The sequence below is a fragment of the Papaver somniferum genome, chromosome 6 (genome assembly GCF_003573695.1).
Source record: "Papaver somniferum cultivar HN1 chromosome 6, ASM357369v1, whole genome shotgun sequence".
In the NCBI taxonomy this organism is placed as follows: Eukaryota; Viridiplantae; Streptophyta; class Magnoliopsida; order Ranunculales; family Papaveraceae; genus Papaver; species Papaver somniferum.
The window spans coordinates 4,149,563-4,156,522 of record NC_039363.1 but is presented as its reverse complement, the minus strand read 5'-3'; the positions used below and the strand labels follow the sequence as shown (position 1 = coordinate 4,156,522).

General features: G+C 36.1%; 1 long non-coding RNA gene across 6 annotated transcripts; it reads right to left on the bottom strand.

The window, feature by feature from the left end:
* Positions 1-2,382: 2,382 nt before the first annotated feature.
* Positions 2,383-6,424, bottom strand: LOC113286728. 6 transcript variants are annotated; one of them, XR_003329443.1, is made up of 11 exons: positions 6,020-6,424; positions 5,572-5,882; positions 5,292-5,473; positions 5,051-5,208; positions 4,602-4,961; positions 4,265-4,498; positions 3,925-4,144; positions 3,712-3,840; positions 3,517-3,592; positions 2,983-3,098; positions 2,383-2,610 (listed from the first exon to the last, which is right to left on the bottom strand). It is a non-coding gene; the product is annotated as an uncharacterized LOC113286728 (long non-coding RNA). The 6 variants fall into 6 exon arrangements; XR_003329444.1 differs by lacking the exon at positions 3,517-3,592 and having other exon boundaries at positions 5,051-5,214; XR_003329442.1 differs by lacking the exon at positions 3,517-3,592.
* Positions 6,425-6,960: the final 536 nt, after the last annotated feature.

Below are 6,960 nucleotides of genomic sequence, written 5' to 3'. Positions count from 1 at the left end.
ATATCTATAAACGTACCAACAATCTTTGATGGCTCTAATTACTTATGATGGAAAATTGATATGCGATCTTTTCTTCAATAGCGTGATTTTCAATCATGGTATATGTTGTTAATGGCTATGATGCTCCCGTTGTTGCAATTGGTAATGTAACCATTCCAAAGAATATTGGTGCGTATGATGCTACCGAGATACTTTTTGCAAAGAAAAACTCTGACGGATTGAATGACATCATTCATGACATTACCCCAGATCTTCAACACCATGTGACGACGTGCACTAGGTGTAAAGATGCTTGGGATATCTTAGAAACTGTATTTGAAGATAATACCAGTGAGAAGGAATCTAGGCTTCAAAACCTTAATTCTGATTTGGAAAACCTTTGTATGACAGATGAATATTCATTTGATGAGTTTAATCACAAAGTGTCTGAAATTCTTAATGCATCTTTTGCATTGGGTAAGACTATTCCTGAAAAGGACATTGTGATGAAAATTCTTAAATCGCTGCCATCTAGAAACGATTCTAAGAAGCATGCCATCGTTAAAGGAAATAACCTTGATACGCTCTCCAGAAATATGTTGGTCGGAAAGCTAAAGATCTTTGATCATGAGCATACATCCAAAAACGGAAAGGATGTTTCCTTCAAAGCACAAACAAACACTAAATTATTTGACAAAGGTAAAAGTCTTTGCGTCTCTGAAGATGATCTTTTTGAGACTGATTCATCAGATGAAGATCTTAACAAATCAGTCTCGATGATCACAAGACAGCTTAGAGATCTCTAATTAAAAGAAGTAAATGGTTTTCCAGAGACAAACCTAGGTCACTAGTTAAACCTCATAATCGCATTCCTCCTAAAAACAGGGATGCTAACGAGGTTGATGACGAGGATATGCCACAATGCTTTAAGTGTAAGGGTTTTGGTCATTTTGACAATGAGTGTCCAAATCGTAGAAAATACACTAGGAACAAAGGTCTTGCTTCAACCCTTGATGAAATGTCGGATCACTATGATTCTAATGAAGATGAAAAATCAAGTGTTACACTTCTTTGTGAAGATATTGATTTTCATAATTGTAACAATAAATACATCAATCTTGATATCCTTCCAGAAGATTCGACTAATCTGGAAGATAAAATTAACCCTTCTTTTGGAAACTCTTTGCCTGATTTTTCAGGTACCAATATGTGTCTAGTCGCTTGCACATCTCGGGGATCTGAATCATCTTATCCATTGACATGCTCTTATTGTTCACTCAAATGTCATGAACTTTCTAAGTGTTTCAAGTACAAACACAAGATGAGATATTCTAATAAACTTCAACGAAGAGCAAATCGCCTGCAGACAAGCTTAAACTTGTTCAAAAAACCGCTAAGGTATGTAAGATTTTATCGTCTTCAAAGAGGTTGGTTTCCAAAGATAGGTCAAGACCACTAGAGAAAAGAGTATGGTCTAAACAAGTTGATAAACAAGGGGTCTATGAATTCCTCTCAAAAGGGATATGGTGGACAAATTGTTTTTCACCGCAACACAACCTGATTGTGTTGTTTCTGTGCATCTTGTCTCATGTGCCTGATTAAAAGAGACAATATTGTGCACACCTCATGCTTAAAGAAAAATAGTTGTTTTTGTTTTTCTTAGATTTATTTTGATATTGGAATTCTTTCATGTTGGAAGAGACTTCCCTGTTGAATCAATAAAAGAGGGTTATTCTCGACAATTCTACTCTCTTTAGGGTTGTGATTGTGCGTGAGTGAACCTGTGTGGATAAAGGTTCCATAACCCTACGTTCCTTTTTCCTTCCTCTGAAACTCTTTTCATCTTAAGATTTCCTGTTGAGTTTAAATTATGATTTCCTTTCACAAACCCATACACGTATGATACTCCAAGCATCATGTCTTCTTATGTTAATATGATTGTTAAGCCATCAATCATGAAGGAAAAAGATAAATCTCTGTTGCCTCCAACGTTGAAAAGAAAAAGAAGGAATGTGAGGAAGCCAAGAGTTGTTCCTTCAAATTCTCAGAAGTTTTTTGGTGTTTTTGAAGAGTTGAAGGAAACAAAGAAGGAGATTCACCAAATAAAAGATCTTGTTACGTAGATTTTTCGCAACAGTTGTAAACAGTTGCGCAATTAGGAGTTCGCAAAAGTTAAGAACAGTTACGAATTGAAAAGTCGCAACTTGCTGCAGTTGCGAAATTTTTGCAATATCAAAAAAATAATGGTCAAAACCTGGTCAAATTACAGTTCTGTAATGAAATTACCCTTTTCATTTGGTAATCAAGTTAAATCAACAATACTATCAAAAAAATTGAAATTGAATGACAATTATTAACTGACTTCATTTTACAAGTGCAACAAACTACAATTTCTCAAGTTCGAAACATGAAAACCATAACATAACATTTAGAGAAATCTGAAAAGTATACATTCTGATACAGAAACTACCAAAAAATACAAACAGAAAATGAAACAATTCAGTTCAAACCAAAATAAAACATGGAACCATATTGGTGAACAATACATTAGTAAACAATACCATTGGTGAACAATACTGGCGGAAGGACTTGTAGAAGTATTGACCATGAGAGCTGGCCAGCTCAAGTATACTTTCATGTAAACACAAGAAAAACAATACATTAGTTAACTTGTCTAATAAAGACACGAAAAACAAGATAAGTTCAAAGTATACAAGTGATTTGTTGTAAGCAAACATGACTGTTTCATCTCAAGTTATTGTGTTTTAGCCTCATATGAAGATGAACCTATGACTATCACCTATCTCATGTTAACAATAAAAGTGTGAAACATAACACCTAATTATATTTCAAAACAAAAAAAATGCAACATCTAACAGGTACCATTAGAACCAAGGCAATAGGATTCATCTTTTGAATCACTATAAGGATTCATCATTTGTTGATGCTTCAATCTATAAAACCAAGATCAATACATATCAGTTTAGGGATGACGAGTCTTACTTGCTCCATACGACCTTGAGGGAAGTAATAAACCCTTTCACTAATTTTTGGAACATCAACACGAGGACCAGCACAAGCTCTCCATAAATCTGAATACAGATCATCACATCTATAACCTAGAACAATCAAACCAAAATCAAGGTCAAACAATGTAAAAATGGAAACAAAATCAAACTCAGAGAAAGGAAAAGCTTGATTTTTAATTTCTGCCAGTTATAACCATACATGTGCGAGTTACAAGACGTACTCACTATCGACAGAGAACATATATATGCTATATTAATCATCAGCTGACCTCATATCACATTTCAACCAAAGCAAGAGCACGGACATAAAAATAGAATGCAAAGCTTAATTGTGTCTAAGTTCGCTTAACCCGGTTATCTAATATGGAACTCCATATTAGATGCGCTGGTTAATCCTCAAGTTTTTGAGAGAGTTCACTTAGGTTATAGGATCAAAGTACCAAAAAGTTATTTTGATAGAACAATTATATTTTGAAACAAGCACACAATTTGAGCTTAAAATGCTCACATTTTCCAAGTCAATGTCACCTGGATCCATCACACTATAATTCGTCCTAGTTGTATTATCATTGAAATAGATACATCTGCAATTGAGATAATAACCACAAGGTGATAGCAAGAACACAATAGTTAAAAGAGTTTTTCCAAAGCACTTGTAATTGTTACAGAAACTTACTCATGGGTAATCAGTGGAAGAACTTACCAATGTTCAGTCCACCTTGTCTAACTTTGAAACTAAATGCAATCCCCTGCATCCAATGACACCTCTTCCCAAGTCTGCGAAATTCTTTGGATTGTTGTGAAAAAAGAATTGACGAACAAGAAGGCACCCCTTGAGCAAAAATTAAGGAACCAAAATCAGTCAACATGACAACAAAGAAAGCAAGCACCAGAATTTAGGTAGGAGCTATATTACTGTTTGGCAACATGCTTCCTTAAAATGATATCCAATATCATAGTGCTTCTTTAGAGTTCTCTGATTCCTGACCATGGAGAACATTTTCCAATGACCTGTTTTGGAGTTTTGGCTGCAAAACTAAGCTCCACATTGAAGGGAATGATATGACAGTTTCATCCGTTTTCAATCAGCATCAGCGGGGTTTCCATTACCAGCATGGCTAACATTCCCAATATTCCTGAACACATTTCATCAAGAAGGTTAGTAGGCATACAAAAACAAACGACCGATAAGTTCTAACTAAATGAGTATCCACATATAACAACCCATCCATAGATGAGTATGTGTGTGTGTTTACCTATTTGATGACATCTCATCAAGCATAACAGTGAACTCTAGTTTGTGGAAGAGGACCAACAGTAAACAAACTCTTCTCACCATCATAAGCAAATTCTTTTCCAGCTAACTGGGAGGCATACGTCTGCTGAACTGTAGGGATTCAGACTTATTCATCACTAGAAGAGTAGGGATTCCAGACACGTGTTTGCGCAACCACGACCCCACCTCGAAATCAAGAGGCTGCAATCCATCTCTGGTGAAAGACGAGGCCCCAGAAAGTTCAGAAATCCAATATCAAGAAATGGTACCAAAAAAGAAATTCTGTCAGCATTATGGCAAATTGTTGTATAACTAACCTCACGTCAATCAAGAACATCGCAAATTGAGACCTTTCAAGTACATGACCAGTCATTCCTGTAGTTCTATCAAGAATACTTCCTGAAGTTGCTGCTGTTTCAAGACCAGCTGACTCCAACACCCTAAACCGCAAATCACCCAAATTGGCAATACCTTCTCGTATGTCCCGTCAAGAACTTTCCTACCCACACCCTTGCTTTCTACAGGGAGATCATCTTCATAGAAAGAGGGAACATACAGACCGAAAAAATATAAACACGATGAACAAACTCCAAGCATTCTTGTTCAAGTAGCAAAAGAAGATTCAAAAGCAGCTTATCTATTCCAGTATCACTCTCCCCAATTTTATCCCATATTTCCTGTTCCAAATCAAGAGTTAATCAAAACTCCATTTTATAATAACTCAAATCACATATTAAGATCAATAATCATAGATTAAAAAACATACTTCATGCCTCTCTATTAGACATAGCAAGAGATCCTATGGAGTTTTTTCTGGAAAAATCTATCGCTTCATCTCCCCATTCATCAGTAACTGAAATATGTGAACAACATCACTACTGGCAGGTACCTCTCCATCAGGTCCAGAAATAAGTTCAGTCCTCTCTGCAGCTTCAGCCTTTGTCAGTAGAATCACGCAAAACAAATATGTGACTAGAAAAGAGTGTACATATAACACACGAGGTTACCTGGCAAAAGGAAGCAACAAGTTCATCCCAAAGCAGTATGTTTCAAGTACCTTCTCACTCCATTCTGCAGCTTGACATTCATACATTCTTATCAACCATACACTCATTCCATTCTCCATTCGGAAATACACCATTCCAACCATGATGCACGCAACTAGAGTGAATACAAGCATCATCCTAACCTAAAAAAGACGCAGAACAATCAGGCAAAAATATAGAAAGACAAAGGAAATGTGGAGATTCTTAAACAAACACGCCAAGGTGATGCGTATTTTCTTACCATGACTCGTGAGAAAGCTCATAAGATCAATTTTCAGTGATTTAACATCACAGGCTACCCCCAAAAATCAATCATACATGTTAATTTCAAGAAAAAACTACGTACAATGCTCGAATGACAGACACACCAAGGTGGTCGTCCTGCAATGAATAATAGTATTGACTGACATAGACATGGACTGAAATGTTTAAGGTATAAAACCCCAACTTTTAAGGGCAAGCACGGTGAAGAGCAATCTTTTTCTTCATCACCACCACCACACCATCATCATCAGGAATCACAATAAATACCAGTCTAAGTAACCCGCAACCCTAATCAAGAAAAACAATACTTCAATCGAAAATATTACTAAGAAAATCAAGAGCTTGGAAATTACCCTAACCCTAATATTAAAATTTAAATTTCTGAAATTAAAGATGATGAAGAAGATTGAGTCATAGATAATTACCCAACTAATCGCGAATAGAATTTATCATTGACAACACAGACTACCAATGAATCGATTCTTTGTTTGAAGATATTGAGTTCTTCTTCACCACCACCAGTGCTAGAATCGAACCACTTAATTGATTTGTTCAGAAATGTAACAGAAACTGTAAATCTATTACACGAGATTAGTGAGTTTCAATACAAAAATTATTTGCTTGGTTCGTCTTGTTCAGCAGCAGGAACATCAAATCTGTTTTAAGCAAATCTAGGGTTAGGGGTTAGATACTGGTTTTTCAATCGAGAAGATGCAGGAAGTGATGAAGAACATAGGTTTTCATTTGAACGATTTCAGAACTTTCTCTAGAAGAGGGAAAAGGATTTGGGGTTTCATTAGGGTTCACAGGACTACAGGAGGAACGAGAAAGAGAAGGGGATGAGAATGAATGAATGATCGAGATTCGATAATAATAGAGATAAGAAAACCGAGTCAGACTCCTGCGTATCTGAGTGAGCTGAATAGTGAGTCAGATTCAAAGTGTAGGAAGCCACACTAATGTTTCGCACGCGTACAACTGAGTTTAGTTGCGAATCGCAACTGAAACAAACAGTTGCGAGTGTCGTAACTACTATAAACCGTTACAAGTTTTTCGCAACTGAAATTCGCAACAGAAAATTCTCACTGTTGCGAAGTCTCGTTACTAATCCTTGAATTTGGTGTAGACTAGTGAAACTTGATATTAAACATGGAAAATCTCTTACATAAAGTTTGACACAAGCTATCAGTTCAGAACTCAAAAATTCGTTGCGTGATTTATTTCAGGAATTTATTCCTCAGCTTAAACCTTCAGATGGTACTCCTCCATAGCATACACATCGCGCAATTAATAATAATAATAACAATGGTTCTAGTGTTCTTGAAACTCCAATTCGTACACCACCAGTTAATCTGAAGTTTTCCTC